Below are 17,005 nucleotides of genomic sequence, written 5' to 3' on the forward strand. Positions count from 1 at the left end.
AATAACTAGAATTAAAAGGGAGGGAGGGTTATATATATATATATATATATATATATATATATATATATATAATTAATAAGCTAATGTTAATTTTTTTTCATTAATTCTAAGTATAAAACATAGGCTATGAGTGTAATGAGCTACAAGTTCACTGCAACTTATCCGACATCCTAAAGATAAATTATTATAGTTAGAAGATATTACTGGTGTTATAAAATATCGCATATTAATTTTCAAAGCATATTAGTCAGAATTATTGCGCACCTTTTTGGCAGCGCTCGATCGTTCAACGTGAAGTTTAGCAGCAAAATGGAAATATTGGCTCGACTTTCCCACATTTACAGATGGACAATATACCTGTGAAAAGTAAGTTTTGCACTGAGGAAAACGCCATGTCTCAAACCATAAAACAGCTAAATATATGATGTTTGAATGGTGTATCGATTTGATCCATGGTCGACCTAAACGCGTGCACACGCAATTATCCAAACTAGATAAACCTGGATCAAATTAGTTGGGTTGTGTGAACTTTAATTAGGCCTACCTTTTATGAAACCACTTTAGCCCCAACTTATTTGTTAGGTTCATTCAACTCAGGTGTTGGCGTTTAATCCCCGCTTTTCTTAGCGTCTTTTATGAAACAGCCCTCAGGCATTGAATCTCGCGTACGGGAACAGGTGATTTTACTTATGCGCGATAATTTACATAATGTGCAAATGCTTAAAAAACACGTCACTGACACTGGAACACGCACGTAGCAGAATGGCGTATGCGAAAATACGGCAGAAACTCTTCGTGTTTTTCACATGCATTATTTTAATAGAGTGCCGAAGTGTGCTAGAATTATCTGGAACGCGAGAAACAAACAATGGAGGGGGCGGGAATAAATCAGAACATTCTATGTCAGAGCACGAGGGAATTGTTGATGAGTCCTTGGCTGATTTTGAGCACCTTGGTGACGACCCCAGAGTCGCAGGTAGGCCTATGAAATGATCACTTGGTTTAATTTCATTTAGGCTATGCTTAAGTCCAATGTAATGAAGAGGGAATTTTATGTGTTTGCAAAGCCTTTCCAGTTTGTTTTATTTATTTACTTGCTTATGACAAAAGTACACTCTTCCTTCACTCAAGTAGAAAAACAAATAGCGTAGGCTACTTCTGTTTAAAGAGACTCTGCTAAAAGGTGATGTAGGCCTATGGAAATTTTTTTTTTTTTTTTTTTTTAACTCCAGTTAAGTATGGGCTGAGGCTCTGTAGGCTCCTTAAGTAAAACGTACTCATTACTACTACCTGTTTTAGTGTCACACTGGTAACTGGACCTCACCTCATAATACATTTAATAAAAAGAACTCGCAAGTTGCATTTCAAATTGTTAACCTATCAACATTAGGAAGCTGCAGATTTTCTCAGACGACTTGCAATAAGAGCACTAATATGTCTATAATTTCTCTTATGAATGGGTTATCTGAATTTTCTCTTGATTTTGATTAGGACACATCCCGGTTTTTTTTAAATGGTATTGGGTGTGGATTTAATGTTTTGGTTACACATCGAAATATGTCACAGAAGTCTGAAGTGCAAAAAATGTCCCACATTAGGGCAATTCACCCTATTTCCATCAGCATGTCTCCGGGACTCTCCAACTTGTTGCAAAACAACCACCTCATTGTAATTTGTTTGCACATAATGTAAATTTGTTTCAGTTACATTTAAAGTAGACTTGGGCTGCACAATTAGCCTAATCGAATTTCTAATCGCGATTGCGATTACGGATGCCACGATTACGAGGCCTATTCGTTCAAAACCGCGATTACAAAAAAGCCGCTTACACTATTTTGCGTGGTGTGTTTAGAGCATGTTGCGTTGTGAGAGGCGAACCACGACTACTTCAGAGAACCAACACAATAGGAACTACCAGAGACGTAAGTGTAAACTGAAATAAAGTCTCTCACCTCAGAAAAACTGACTTTCCTGTCCTGTCTGCGGTAGCGCGCGCCCTCTTCAATTGCACGCGCAAATGCGGCGGAGAGCGCTGTATATCGCTTCACTATAAATAAGCGAAATAAACTGCAAGCATGCAACGTCGTTACGTTTTAAATTAGAAAAAAAAACGCTTTGTCCATATTCAGTATGTGCGGTCAGATGAGATGTTGTCAGGCTATATGTCAGTGTTATTATTCTATCGTTATTTTCATTGATACGAAATAAAGTCTCTCACCTCAGAAAAACGAAATTTCATGTCCTGTCAGTCGTTATACTTCGCTCGTAGCCGACACTCACTTTAACAGTTCTTGTAAGCATTGTGTATCACCATGGTAACTGTTGTTTCCATAACCCCAAAATGCCACTTATTGGTTATTTTGTATATTTTTAAATGACTGTGGTGGCTCATACCAACATTGTATTAACAAACTAGTTTGGGACTGCTATTTAATGGCTTAACCTCATAGGTTTGTTTATCAGTATTGTATTAGTCATATTCTTACAATTTATTTGTATATTAAGTAAAGGGGGACGGTAGCCTACTTGTGTCAACAATTTTTGTGTAAACAAATGTATTATAATAGGCCTATATAATTCCTAAAAAGTTGGGTCGCAGCTTGATGACCGAGGAAATGTGGGTCCCATTGACAAACTATTCAAAACATCATTCAATGTAAATTGTGATTATCATAATTAATTACAATTTCAAGGGAACAATCAACAATTATGATTTGTCATAATCGTGCAGCCCTAGTTATGACCATGTGTTATTTTATCTTAAAATAACTTATACTCTAGATTTAACAACTATATTTTCTAAATTGCTTGTCAAAATTAGTATAATAATTGCTTGACTATCTTTATAGAAAAATCCTAACACTGAACATGTCATTGCACTATCATGAGTCACATTTTTCCCCATATGAAAATTAACTATGGTTTTATATAGTAAAAGTAGTTTTTTGGTGGATTGATTACCATTTGTATAACCATAGTTTCACTACAAATTCCATGGTTCAACTATAGTTAGTGTAGCAAAACCATGGTTAATTTGTGGTTACTATGGTGGGAATCACAGGGTACTTCGGGATACGATGGGCTACATGGCTCGCGATACCGATAAATCATGATACAGCAATTCAGCGATAATCAATATATTGCTAGACAATCCTATGATACATCATGATAGTACAGTTTTTCTCTTTATTTAAGTCCAAACTGGCACAAAGTTTTTCAGTCTGTAAATTAATTTTAACTTGAAGTAAATTAAACCTTTTATGCTTGTACTTTTTAAAAGCTTAAACTTTTCTTTGTGTGTAAACTGACACATTTAACTGCTTATCAAATTGTTTTATATAGGCTAAACCTGGTACGTTTTAAAGTTTACCAACCTCTTTATTTAAACCTAGAACATTTCAGTGTTTACCAGCTTCCTTAAAATAACCATGGGATGTAATGGTGTTCTTGGGTATGTGACGATACCAGCTTTTCCCCCTAGCATTTTGAGCGCTGTAGAGCGGATTCTTAAACGTTTACAACATGTTTGTCCCATCAATGGTATAAAAGCCAAAGTGGGTTCAGACTCTGGATTTAAACTTGGCTTGGGCATCGATTATTTGACTCTCACAGCTGTCCACCATCCCGTTAAAAAAACGTTTTCTTAGGCTAGTTAACTTGTTCACTTTTCCCTCATTCATGTGTTGAGCGCCACCTCTAGGAGCCATGAAGTAGTGATGCTGAGAGCAGGGAAATCGATTTAGAGCACCTTATTTTAGTCATTAAAATATTGATATTTTGCGCCAGCATATCGATTCCCACCCCTAGTGGTTACTATGGTTTAACTATAGTAACCATGGTTTTTGGTTTTGTATCTAGTAAAAACCATCGTTAATTTTTGTAAGGGTTGTCTGCCCCATTGCTCCCTCTAAACCTATCATAAGACGTGAATGTTTGTTTGCTTAATTACTTCTGTAACTTTACAATAGATCAGTGGTCTTCAACCTGTGGGATGCGGCCCACTAAGGGGCCTAAGTGATCCTCCAGGGGGCATTTTAAGATGACTCAAAATTAATTAATTAAAATATATTTCATTAAATTTGTTACTACGATAAATAAGAAAATTAAAAACAATTAAAACAAGCACCACCTCTCGTATGTATTCTTTGATTTGTTTTGGAACAGCCCAAACCAGAGGAGGGGGGCCTTGGAGTAAAAAAGGTTGAGATCCACTGCAAATGGTAAAAATGATGTCCTTTAGCATACAGTATTTTGAGTGATGATGGTAATGGGGTGATGCTGCAAACAGTTATTAGACGTTTGATGCTTAACTAAGTAATCAAAGACAAAACAACAAAAGCCAGATGAAACTGACCTGTACTTTAAGTCCTAAACAGATCATTAGTTTTGCCTCTGCTCCACCTGGGCACTTCCACTCCATTCTCGAGTCTCTCGCATTGATTACTCTGATCGAAAGAAACCTTTTGGTGGAGGCGCAGAACGCGCATGAGCCGAATCCTAGCGCTTGCCAGTCAAGACTAACTGATTCATGATTTATTAGAGATGCCACCAAATACAGATTAAAACTAAAGTAACGAACCTGGTTTGAAAATGTTAGTAGAAAAGTACAGATATTGGTGTAAAAATGTAAGGAGTGTGTAAAGTTGTCAGAAAAATAAAATTAAGTACTGCTACCAGAAAAATCTATTTAAGTTCTGTAAGTATTTGTACTTTGTTACTTCCCATCTCTGCTTGCTTACTTGCAGGGCAACTAGTTAGTTCTTCTGAAGCAGCCTGGGATGCCATGTCTCCAAAATTGAGGTGTGGTGATGATCTCATGAAGTTGCAACTTAGTGGTCCAGAAGTAGCACAAATTGAGCTTTGTCGAGGTAACCTGTGAATTTATTTGTTTACTAAATTTGATGGCAGCATAATATCTTAGTTTCTTGCATTAGTCATTAACTGTCCCACTCAGACTTGATTTTTAATGTGAACTGCATAAATACAGGAAAAACCCATGTGCTTTAAGTCTTAATCCCCTTTTTATGCAAATCACAGGTAATGGTGCACCTGTTCCCCTTGCCAAGTTGCCACCTCACTGTGGACACACCATTCCCACTTACGGAGGTCTTGTCTATGCTACACCCTATGATGGATGTGGTATCATGCAACAGGTATTGCTTTTTCCATTCTACTTATTGTAAGAATTGCATAAGGAGGACCAATCTGGATATTCATTTTTTTCAGGGAGGGAGTTATGTGATGCGGATGCAATGGCAGGGGAACTCTGCAGTCATTTCTTGTCCTATGATCTCTACAACTGAAAATGAAACCTTCCTTGGAACTCTTACTCCTGCATATCTGCAGATTCTACTGCCTCATTCTCCTCTTGGTGCGCTGAGTTCAGCAGCAGACACAATTCTAGAACCATCAACTACTGAAACTGGTGAACCATCTACCCCCATATCTCAAGAAATACTCAAACCTCAACCTCCTGGGTACTCTCAAGCATTTCTGCAAATGTTTTGGCCTTACTACTATCATCACCAACATGGCAAATCAGAGCCTCCAGAGAAACCAATTGTAACCTCTATCCTCAGCGACACATCAATTGCCCAAGCACCAATCCAGAAGCCTCAACTTCCAGGATACCCCCAAGACTTTTGGCTGTATTACCATCATGGCAAAACAAAGCACCCAGAGAAACCAGTTCAAACCTCTATCCCCAGCGATACATCAGTTGACCAAGCACCAGCCCAGAAGCCTCAACTTCCAGGATACCCCCAGGACTTTTGGCCGTATTACCATCATCATCATGGCAAACCAAAGCCCCCAGAGATGCCAGTTCCAATCTCGATCCCCACTGACACATCAGTTGCTCAAGCACCAGCCCAGAAGCCTCAACTTCAAGGATACTCCCAGGACTTTTGGTCGTATTACTACCCTTATTATTCTCATCATCATCATCATCATGGCAAACCAAAGCCCCCAGAGATACCAGTTCCAACCTCTATGCCCACCACATCAGTTGCTCAAGAACCAGCCCTGAAGCCTCAAATTCCAGGATACCCCCAGGACTTTTGGCCGTATTACTACCCTCATCATGGCAAACCAAAGCCCCCAGTTATACCAATTCCAACCTCTATGCCCACCACATCAGTTGCTCAAGAACCAGCCCAGAAGCCTCAAATTCCAGGATACCCCCAGGACTTTTGGCCGTATTACTACCCTCATCATCATGGCAAACCAAAGCCCCCAGTGATACCAGTTCCAACCTCTATGCCCACCACATCAGTTGCTCACGAACCAGTCCAGAAGCCTCAAATTCCTGGATACCCCCAGGACTTTTGGCCGTATTACTACCCTCATCATCATGGCAAACCAAAGCCCCCAGTGATGCCAGTTCCAACCTCTATGCCCACCATATTAGTTGCTCAAGAACCAGGCCAGAAGCCAGGAAACCCCCAGGACTTTTGGCCGTATTACTACCCCCATCATCATCATGGCAAACCAAAGCCCCCAGAGAAACCAGCTCCAGCCATCCCCATTGCCTCCCCATCAAGTTCACAAGCAACAACCCAGAAGCTGGAACCCCCAATGTACCCTGGAGATGTATTTCCTCAGTATAACGCTTACCACAATTATCCTCTTTATTTGCAACCGCTTTATTCACAATACCCAGTTCAACCTCCCAAAACCCCTACCATGCCACCTATTACTACCACCCCTCAACCCTGTACTACAACTGCAGCTGCTGAATGCATACCGTCAGCCAACCAGCCTCCCAATGACCCACCCCAGTACTATATTCCACTCAGTTCAATGTTTTCTGAAAAAGACCCTATCACACTTCATTTTGTGGACTTTTCAGAGATGGCAGCTGACTCTTTCCCGTGAATATTCAGAATTCGTTTAGTAATGGGCTGCACTTGGTTTTGAAAGATTGCTTCCTGCATTAATGCTAATGTGGGTTGTGTGGTGACTGCAAAGTGGTTCCAACTCCTAACATCAACATGCAGGTGTCTGCTTCATTGTTATATTTACCTTAAACCATTCATTAAAATTGTGAAATGTACTTTGCAGTTTCTTTTCTTAATCCAAAGTGCTTTTCTTCAATTGATTAAAAAAATCTGGTGTGAAATTGATGCCTAAACAGATCTAGTTCACTGCCTTTTTCAGTTTCTGATACCAAGAAATTAAGTGTTCTGAGTGATGGTTATTAAAATGCTTGTATATTTAGATCAACGATATATAAACTAAACAGAAAATGCACTGCTTGAATTGGGACCAATTCAACCCATCCCACAAAGTATTTTTTTTTTATTTTTATGGATGGCTGCTTTTGCTTATTATTTGCTAGTTCAGTGGCAACATCTACCATAATAAAAACAATGAATTTCAGTTGTTACCATTTTTCAAAATGCACGGTATGCTTTATAGATTGCTAATAATTGTAAGGGAAACGGGTCAATTTAGCACAAAGAGAATTTATAGGGAATCTTGAAAGAATCCCTTATTGTACAGCTGAGCAAATGGCTTGTCCCGAGTTCACTTGAATGGTCCATAACTATCAGCTCTGCAGCAGATATTAATATCCAAACTATAGTGAAAACATGATTTGTTAGCATGGGAATGTAGATCAGCAGTTTAAGACCTTAAATTCGTAAGCACATAACTCAAGAGCACTTCTCTTTAAAATACAAAAGACTTCGATTACTCTAGCACATAAAACTCAAACACACGCACACCCACATTCATACGAGTTGCAGAAAGTGAGGAAAGAATGAGATGATGAAATCCTGAACATGACCTGAATGAACCATCAATTATTAATTTAACCTTTCTATTGTTTTTAGGCAGGTTATTTAATTTTATATCAAAGCACCAGTTCAGTTAAGAGTCTGGAGGCTACTTGCATTTCTTTACGTTCCTTTTGGGATTTCCTTTTGTCAGAGTCCTTTGCTTGGTTTCCTGGGTTTGTTGATTGGCAGGTGGTCCCTTGATGTCTTGGGCGGCCAACCTCATGGTGTGTTGGCGGATGGATGGAAAGTCTCGTGGATGTTTGAAATTGGAAGCGGGCTTTGCTGTTGACCGAAACTTTGCAGCAAAACATAATTTAGAACAGAGACTTGCAAACTTAGAAAGAATAGAAAGACTTGCAAACTTTAACCCAATGTTCTTCTGATCTTAATCTGCGGTCCTTCGTCTGCTCGTCTACATGTTTGGTCTGAATCGTCTAATCATCGTCTCCTACATGGCTACTCTAAAATGTCTAAATCGTCTTCTAATGCTTTGTTCGTGTCCTAAGATTTAAATTCAAATGGCTGTCCAGCCTCTCAGGGGAGTTCTGACCAATTAGACACTGTCTTTAGTTCAGAGGAGGCTGTTTCTCCAGACTGGCTGGAGTCGGTAAGTGTCCGGTCAGTGTGCGTTTGTGATCAGTGGCTTGATATTGTGTGTCTTATGTAATGTTGATTGTTTTTAGTTTATAACTGTATTTACTTAGATGATATAGCTACAAGGCAACGCCAGCTCAGCGTCGGAAACCTGTGTTTGAGGAGGTGTGCTGGCAAGAGCATGCAACAAGATGTGCAAAGGTTGTCTCACAAGCAAAGCAAGGGCAGTGGATTTGTTGGGAGGCAGTCGAAAGGAGAAAATTCTCTTGGAAGGAACTATGCGGCATGGAAGCTTCTCAAATTAGTTTCATGTTACGAGCCACCTATGATGTCCTTCTATCTCCAGTGAACCTCAGCAAATGGTACGGGGAAGATCCTACGTGCCCCCTCTGTTCATTTCCAGCTAACACGAAGCACATCTTGGTTGACTGCAAGGTAAGCTTGACGCAAGGTCATTATACGTGGAGGAACAACCAGATACCGAAGTGTCTTGCAGCGTCATTGGACCTCCATCAATGCCCTTCCTCCTCCTTTGTGCTCCGATAAAGGTGTTTGTGGAGGGAGGTCAAAGTGAAGACCTCAGATACTGGCCAGCTAGGTGGAGCTTGTGACTGGAAGCTTTTAGCTAACTTGAATCAGAGGCTTTGTTTTCCACCCGAAATTGTAGTTACCAGTCTCAGACCAGACCTTGTGCTATGTTCCTCCACATTCCAAACTGTGTATATCATAGAGCTTACTGTGCCCTGGGAGGATGCTGTGGACTGTGGAGGAGGCCTATGAACGTAAGTATGCTGAGCTAGCTGCCGACGTAGAACAACGTGGCTGGAAAGCAAATGTTTGCCCTGTTATGGTTAACTGTCGAGGCTTTGTTGCTAAACCTGTCGTCAAAATTCTTAAGGATTTAGGAATCCGAGGCCAAGCCCATCGGCAAGTTGTTAAGGCCCTCTCCAGTGCCGCTGAACAAGTGAGTTGATGGCTCTGGATTAAGAGGAGGGACATCAGCTGGGCCCCTTAACAACAGAGGCACTGAGTGGGGTAAAAGCAGAGGGGTGGGATGAGTCCTCTGGAGGTGTCAAGGGCATATATCATCGAAACGCCAAGAAAAGAGGGTGCCCACCTGATGACCCAACATTAAGCTTTGTACTTCCCTCCCTCTATCCCTAGTGCCTCCACATCTGTTTCCCACTCATCTCAGGAAAGTGCAATAAAATCAAGGGATATTACCATCTTGTCCTAAAATGTAACTAGTAATGTAATCATAAAATAATGATTAAATTTGTAATATTTTAAAAGGTTCTGCTTAGAATAAATTTTAATTATTTTTAAGGTTTGTTTCAAACCAGCTTCACATTAATAAACAGAAAACAAGTGTTAGTGTTAAAAGTGTTAAAATCCAACTTAATAAAATCCAAAATAAACTTCAGCTATAAAATATAGTGTCATTATACTACGGAAGCCCTGAACCGCAACGTAAAAAAAAATCTAGCATTTCGAGATTAAAGTCGAAACATTACGAGAATAAAGTCGTAACATTTTGAGAATAAAGTCAAAATTACGAGATCCGTAAAAGTGTGTGTGTGTGTGTGTGTGTGTGTGTGTGTGTGTAAAGAAATGTGCCCGTTAAGTCAAACTGCCTCGGACATGGATCTAAAAAAAAAAAAAAATAGTAGCTTTTTACTTTTATCTGGGCTTTCAACAAAAGGAAATTCTACAGGTGCTACCAACATGGCATTAGCCTACCATTTGTTTTAGGACGTTACAAAATACATAGGCTACTGTGCCGGAAAAGACTTTAAAGGTGGAGTTATCCAGCTTTATATCTAAGGAAATCGCGGGATCCAGACAAATGATTGGATACAGAATGATGCACTTAAAATGTATCCAGAAAGGATTTAAAAAGTGAAAAGGGGGACAGTACGGTTACTGTTAAGTGTTCTCGACCCAGATGGCGTTTGCCAGCCTATAGACGAGCACGAAGACAACGAGTCAACGTGCCAATGTGCCACATAAAGTTTGGACCAGGATTGTGGTAAGCCTATACCTACTCCCAGGGCCGTCGCTAGTGGAGTGAAAGGTGGTGACAATTATATTCACAAAATCCAGCAGTTATACTATGTAGCCCCCTGTTGTATGAATAATTTCTAATATTTATATTAGTTGTATGCCTGAGATTTAAATGAAAACCACAAAAACACGCAATTTGGTATTATTTTTTTTCCAAATATCTGCTTCTCTTACCTCCCTATAAATGGTTTAGTCCGATCTAAAGTATTTATTAATTATTCAGTCAGTGACAAACATCAGATGGACCCAATAAAATTGTAAGTCCTACCCCAGCTCATGAACAGAACCAATCAGAGTTGAGGCGGCAGTGCCATGTAATGAACGCATGGTTTAATTTAATTATAAAAATACATTAGAGTTTTGTATGATGTAGTGAAGTGGGAATTCCTCATGTCCAATGTTGAGGTGTGGTGACGATCTTACAACTTAGATCTCAAGGATTACAACTTTTAATCCTTTTTATGTACAGATCTGGGGTGCGTTCTCCGATAACGTTGTCTCTTAGCGCGCTACGAAGACTCAAAAGGTACACCTTAACTACAGGTATACCTTTCCTACGTGTGTTCTCCGAACTATACCTTAGGATGTTGCTTAAGGTAAACCTTCTTAAGTTCGACCTTAGCAGGCGCTGTCCATGGTGGAGGCGCTGAATAGGTTGATATCGATGCCTCGATGATCGATTGTGCGCTCTTTCCTTCACAGCGGTATAGGTAAAGTATTGAGAAAACAATGTTCTTTATAAAGAAGTGTTTTAGAAATAGTACAAACTGCATTTATCGGGCTCATTGAAATATGTACATGCAGAAATAAATATGAGTAGTCCTATGTGTTTATAATTTAGCAAGTGTGCAATCCCAAACCCTCACGGCCATAAGTGTGTTAATGTTCTCCACAACGTATGCTGATTATCCACCAGCCATGTAGTTGACATACACTAACTGGCTCCGCGGACGGCGCCGTCTTTGATTTAAAACAAGTACTCGCTGTCTCGCTGCCATAGCTATAAAGTTTGTGCAACTCATCTTTCTTTATATAGACTCCTAAGCCTTTTCTGTCAAATGGTTCGCCAGCTGATGTGCCTTAGGATAGTAATTAAAAAAACTAACAACCATTAGTGTATGGAAACTTTATTAATGAAAACACTTCCATACACTGGGTGTAGGCTATAACAACTTAAGTATTTTATGTGTAAAATTTTAAAGTAAAGTAAAAATGTAATTTTAATACTAAATCAGATTTTATATTAAATGTTCATAATCAATTTTCTATGTGTAATTAAACTGCGATGTAAAAAAGCTTTTTGCGTAGTGGTGGCCACTAGCGGTATGAACCGTCAGCAGCGATAAGGTATAGCTAAGAGCGCTCCAGACCAACCTTACGAACGTATGACTTACAGAAGGTATACTTAACTAAGAAGGTTTCGGAAACCACGTATTAACGATAAGGTACTTCTTAAGGTACAACTTAAGAACGACGTAGCGTTAAGGTAGTTTCGGAGAACGCACCCCAGGCCTTTAAAAACGCGCGTTTTCTCCCGCGGCATTCGGCAATTCGTCTCGTAGAGTCTCGCAGAATTCTGCAAGTGCTTCGGGGGGGGCCTACTTAAAAAAATCCCTCAATGTGTTTCGCTTCACAGAATATCCACCAGGTGGCGCATAAAAAACAACTTTACATTAGATTTTTTTATTTTACTTCACATTACGTCATGATTGTGAGAAAACATCCACAATAAAATATAAATTATAAATAGTAATAGACACAAATATTTACAGTAGGCTACTGTATTATACAGACATTTGAAAATATTTGTAAATGCAAAAGGTTCATTAAGACAAGAAGGGGTATTGGACAACGTTTACGAATTTTTATATGCTTTGTCATTGCTGTGGTTTCCAGGAGATGAGTGCATGCAGAATATTTAACATTGCTTTTATTAAAACAGCAAAGTGACGTTCTTGCCAGCGCATAACTTTTTTGTACAACTATTAAGATGATTGTGCATGCAATGCGCATTTATACTAAGCGCAACAGAGAATTTAGTGTGAGCATAATGCACGTGGCTCTGCCTGTAAAAACCCAGCAGTATTTTTTTATATATATACACAAAATCATCCTAACATAATGCAAGGCTTAAATAATGCGACTTACCCAGATTCTTAATTCGTGCAGATATTTCTTGTGTGATTGTTCTTGGGCAGATATTTCTTGTGAGGTAATGTCGCAGCACAACGCGTAGCATACGTTGGGCGCATCTGATTTGCCATTAAATTATTAATAAATATTTTAATTAAACTGTCTTAATGCATTAAGCATAAAGATTTTTCCACGTTAGTCTCAGAATGTCCGGGGTTGGCTTGAGGTCTTGCCGACAGTTTGTAAATATTCTAAATATTCATATTCACAAAATCCATATAAAGGGTGATCAACAGTTATGACTTCTAAAATAAAATAAAAATGACCAGATAAGAGGTATCTGATTGACAGTTTGACAGATGTTGTTTTAAAAAAATAATTACAACATTATGGGGAAGTGGTATTAAATATTCGGTAACACATAGCCTAATACAATTATTTTAATTATGCATTTTGTTCAGTTTTGCTTTTACAAAATGTTCCCTGTTTTTTATAATTAATTTAACCTGAGATGTGCGTTATATCGCTTTTGGATCATTCTTTGTGTTGTCGAATTTTGACACAGTTTCATTACTTGTTCATAATAATTTGATTCATAATTATGTCATTTTTTTCTAAAAGTAAAAAAAATAAAAGTTTTTCTAAAAGCAATATTCTAAAGAGATACAAAGACAGTGTACGTGTACCCACCAGATTTCGTCATGAGTCATTTTGTACCCACTACTTTTAACTTCCGTTGACCGTTTTGGTTATGAGGAGCAATATGAGAGAAAAATTTTGTAATCATTGTCTGACACACAAAAAAATATATATATATATAATATTCATTTTATTTTAGTTTTCGTGTTCGCATTTATGAGGGAAAAAACAACGTGTCAGTTTACGGTTATGGACGTGAGCGCTCTAAAAGCGGCACAAAAAGACTGCTTTAAAACTTTCACAGAGACCTCAAACAGAACAGCTGCCTTTCTTTAAATTGAATTTCGTTTTGTATTAATTATGTCTTAATTTTAATCAATATTTCGTGAACCAATTGCCTAGATTTAAGAAGTAAATATAGCAGACAATCACGACATTGGAGGCCCCGGCGATATCTCATAAATGAACCGAAACTCAGCGTGTAATGAACATTCACATTTACAGTGTATTTAGACACATTTAGACGCATTCATAATCATTACTTTTACCGGTTCTTTGTGGCAAGCTTTATGCGTGCGGTCGTGCGATTGAGTGCGGCTATATTATAGTAAATGCTCATTACTTAAAACAAAGCATAAGCCTCTTCCTGGCATGCAATGGAATCTACAATGTCAGTTGGTTATATCAACATATGTCAAATTAAGTTACGCGATATCAACAAATTAAGCTATAAACATTAATTTGAAATAACTTAAAGCGTATGTATAGTAGATTTGCTTATAGCATTTAAACAAAGGAACTGCAAGGGATTAAAACCCCAACCACACGCTGGTGAAAACTGGAAAAACCGGTTTTCTTTTGATTCCCTGAGAGGAGATCGATTAGCATTGGGGGTTGAATCGGCAGACCTGGGGGGTGGGTGGTTGTACTTCCTTGACTCTGTGCAATTGTTAGCAGCTAAAACAAGCAGCTAAAACAAAGACTGTGCAATTAATTACATTTTGGAAATAACTTTCTTAATGTCGTTTTATTTAGCCTATACACTGCAAAACAATTTTTTTTTTTTTTTTTTTTTTTAATTTGTAAGTATTAAATATGTTTTACAAACAATTGGTTTACAAACTCTTGGAGGTTTGTGGTTACCATCATTCAGAAGAGTGGTGCTTGTGTTTAGACTTATGTTTTACGTGATTAAATCAGGAAGATTATATTGGTTTCTGTCCACGAAGACGCATTTAAGACTATTTAATCAGGAAATGGAGGCACCGGCGCGATATAACTCATTGCTCGTGAACTGAGCTCGTCTCATAAATGAACCGAAACTCAGAAATGTATCTAGAAAGCTTGAAATGTCCACTTTTAAACAAAACAATTCAAAACGAAAAGAAACAGACAACTCTCTTATGTAAGTGTGCATTTCTCTCTATAGGCACGTTCACAATATCTGCGAAGATGACGAGTCAGCATTGTCAACATCTTTGACTGACACATAAAACACTAGATTATTAGTAAACAATTAAAATGTCTCCTTGCTATACTTGACACATGATTACTTTTGCCAGTTCTTTGTGGCAAGCTTTATGCATCCGTTAACTATCGAATATCGTGACTCATATTTTGTACCAGACCATTTATGGTTGTTCATATTGTTCAACAAAGTTCTTGATAAAAAAAGAAAAGAAAAAAAGAAGCTACTGTGCCTAATATTATTGTTGTATAGCGCGCAAGGTTTATGCGCATGCTTTAAGTCTTCTACGTTTTTTGTATACTGTGGCAGAATTACAGTGCCTGGTCTGGTATGTATAGCCTACTAGGCTACATCGTTTTAAAATCGGTTTCAGTGGTTTCGTGTGTACGCAGATATTTCTTGAGACGACGCCATGTTTTTATGTTTTTATGCACTTTTACTCTTTTAGTTTTGTTGCAATTTCACCAAAAGCTTATAATTAGGAAATACACACAACACGCTAAACTTATATTCTCTATTATGTTAAAAATGTTGTAAAAAATACGTATTATTCTTATATAATAAGAATAACAGTAATGTACATTTATATTGCACTCGAAATGATTTAGATATGGAAAGAGGAATTCTTCTCAACTACCACCAATAAAGTTTTAAAATTCTTCTTTAGAAAATATTATATTTTGATGATTCTGCAAGTTCAGCAGACAGTGAGGTTCGGGTTTGTTCCGATCAGAGCATCGTGAGTGGAGAGCGCATTTCTGAATATTCCGCTCCGCTCGTTCATTCCGCTCAGGGTCCACGGCCTCGCTCAACACAGATGTCATGTTGCCTGGTTTGAAAATATGTGGAATAAGGGCTGCTTTCGACTAAAAGGTTTTTTTTCTTTTTTTTTTTCTAGTCGACTAGTATACTAGGCTAGTTGTTCATTTAAGTAATTCATGGACAAATCGCCCCTTTATATTAATTTAATTAGCCTACTTATATGGATCATGAGTGTTTACGTAATATAGCCGCACTGCGCACGACCGCACGCATAAAGCTTGCCACAAAGAACCGGTAAAAGTAATGATTGTGAATGCGTCTAAATGTGTCTAAATACACTGTAAATGTGAATGTTCATTACACGCTGAGTTTCGGTTCATTTATGAGATATCGCCGGGGCCTCCAATGTCGTGATTGTCTGCTATATTTACTTCTTAAATCCAGGCAAATGGTTCACGAAACACTGATTAAAATTAAGATATAATTAATACAAAACGAAATTCAATTTAAAGAAAGGCAGCTGTTCTGTTTGAGGTCTCTGTGAAAGTTTTAAAGCAGTCTTAGTGACGCTTTTAGAGCGCTCACGTCCATAACCGTAAACTGACACGTTGTTTTTTCCCCTCATAAATGCGAACACGAAAATTAAAATAAAATGAATATTATAATTTTTTTTTTTTGTTGTGTCAGACAATGATTACAAAAAAAATTCTCTCATATTGCTCCTCATAACCACTGAAAACGGTCAACGGAAGTTAAAAGTAGTGGGTACAAAATGACTCATGACGAAATCTGGTGGCGTACACTGTCTTTGTATCTCTTTAGAATATTGCTTTTAGAAAATCTTTTAGTTTTTTTTTACTTTTAGAAAAAAATGACATAATTATGAATCAAATTATTATGAACATATAATGAAACTGTGTCAAAAATCGACAACACAAAGAATGATCAAAAGGCGATATAACGCACATCTCAGGTTAAATTAATTAAGCTCCTCATAACCACTGAAAACGGTCAATAGAACCCAAAGTCAAATTATTATGGACTGAAGTTAAAAGTGGTGGGTACAAAATGACTCATGACGAAATCTGGTGGGTGCATACCCACCGTCCCCACCGAAATCGACGCCTATAAGGGAAACATGATAATATAAAAAGTACTGTACAGTAATGCAGAAAAGCATTACAACCATGTTAAAACTATTTAAAACGTTAAGATGCAAAAATGAACTAAATGTAAAATTAGATAATGATAATGCGCAAATGATCTCGGTCTCTTCAAAGGTCTTCGCAAATTATTGTGTTATAAGACTCAGTTATCATACATCACGTCTCTTCTTCTGTAAGTACACAGAAAAAAAAAAAAGACAAATGATGCGCGTTTGAGTCAGATTTTTATGAAGAATATGTGACTGTTTATGTAACTGGCAAAAGAAAACATTGTATTCGTCATACTTCGTCAACTCAGTATGGCCACATGAAACACGACTGCCATCTACAGGTTTTATTATTTCCTGCGTCCAACATCTAATCCCCCTTCTGCACGATCCCGCAGAATTTCGGAAGTG

General features: G+C 38.1%; 1 protein-coding gene across 1 annotated transcript in view; it reads right to left on the minus strand.

The window, feature by feature from the left end:
- The window catches only part of LOC307161378 (glutamate-rich protein 6), a 23,588-nt gene extending 21,573 nt beyond the window's left edge, over positions 1 to 2,015 (minus strand). Inside the window, exon 1 of the mRNA XM_079876042.1 lies at positions 1,953 to 2,015. The gene's annotated coding sequence lies outside the window, so the exon portion shown is untranslated. The remainder of the gene's footprint in view (positions 1 to 1,952) is intronic.
- Positions 2,016 to 17,005: the final 14,990 nt, after the last annotated feature.

Source organism: Squalius cephalus (assembly GCF_949319135.1).
Source record: "Squalius cephalus genome assembly, chromosome: 7".
Taxonomy (NCBI): Eukaryota; Metazoa; Chordata; class Actinopteri; order Cypriniformes; family Leuciscidae; genus Squalius; species Squalius cephalus.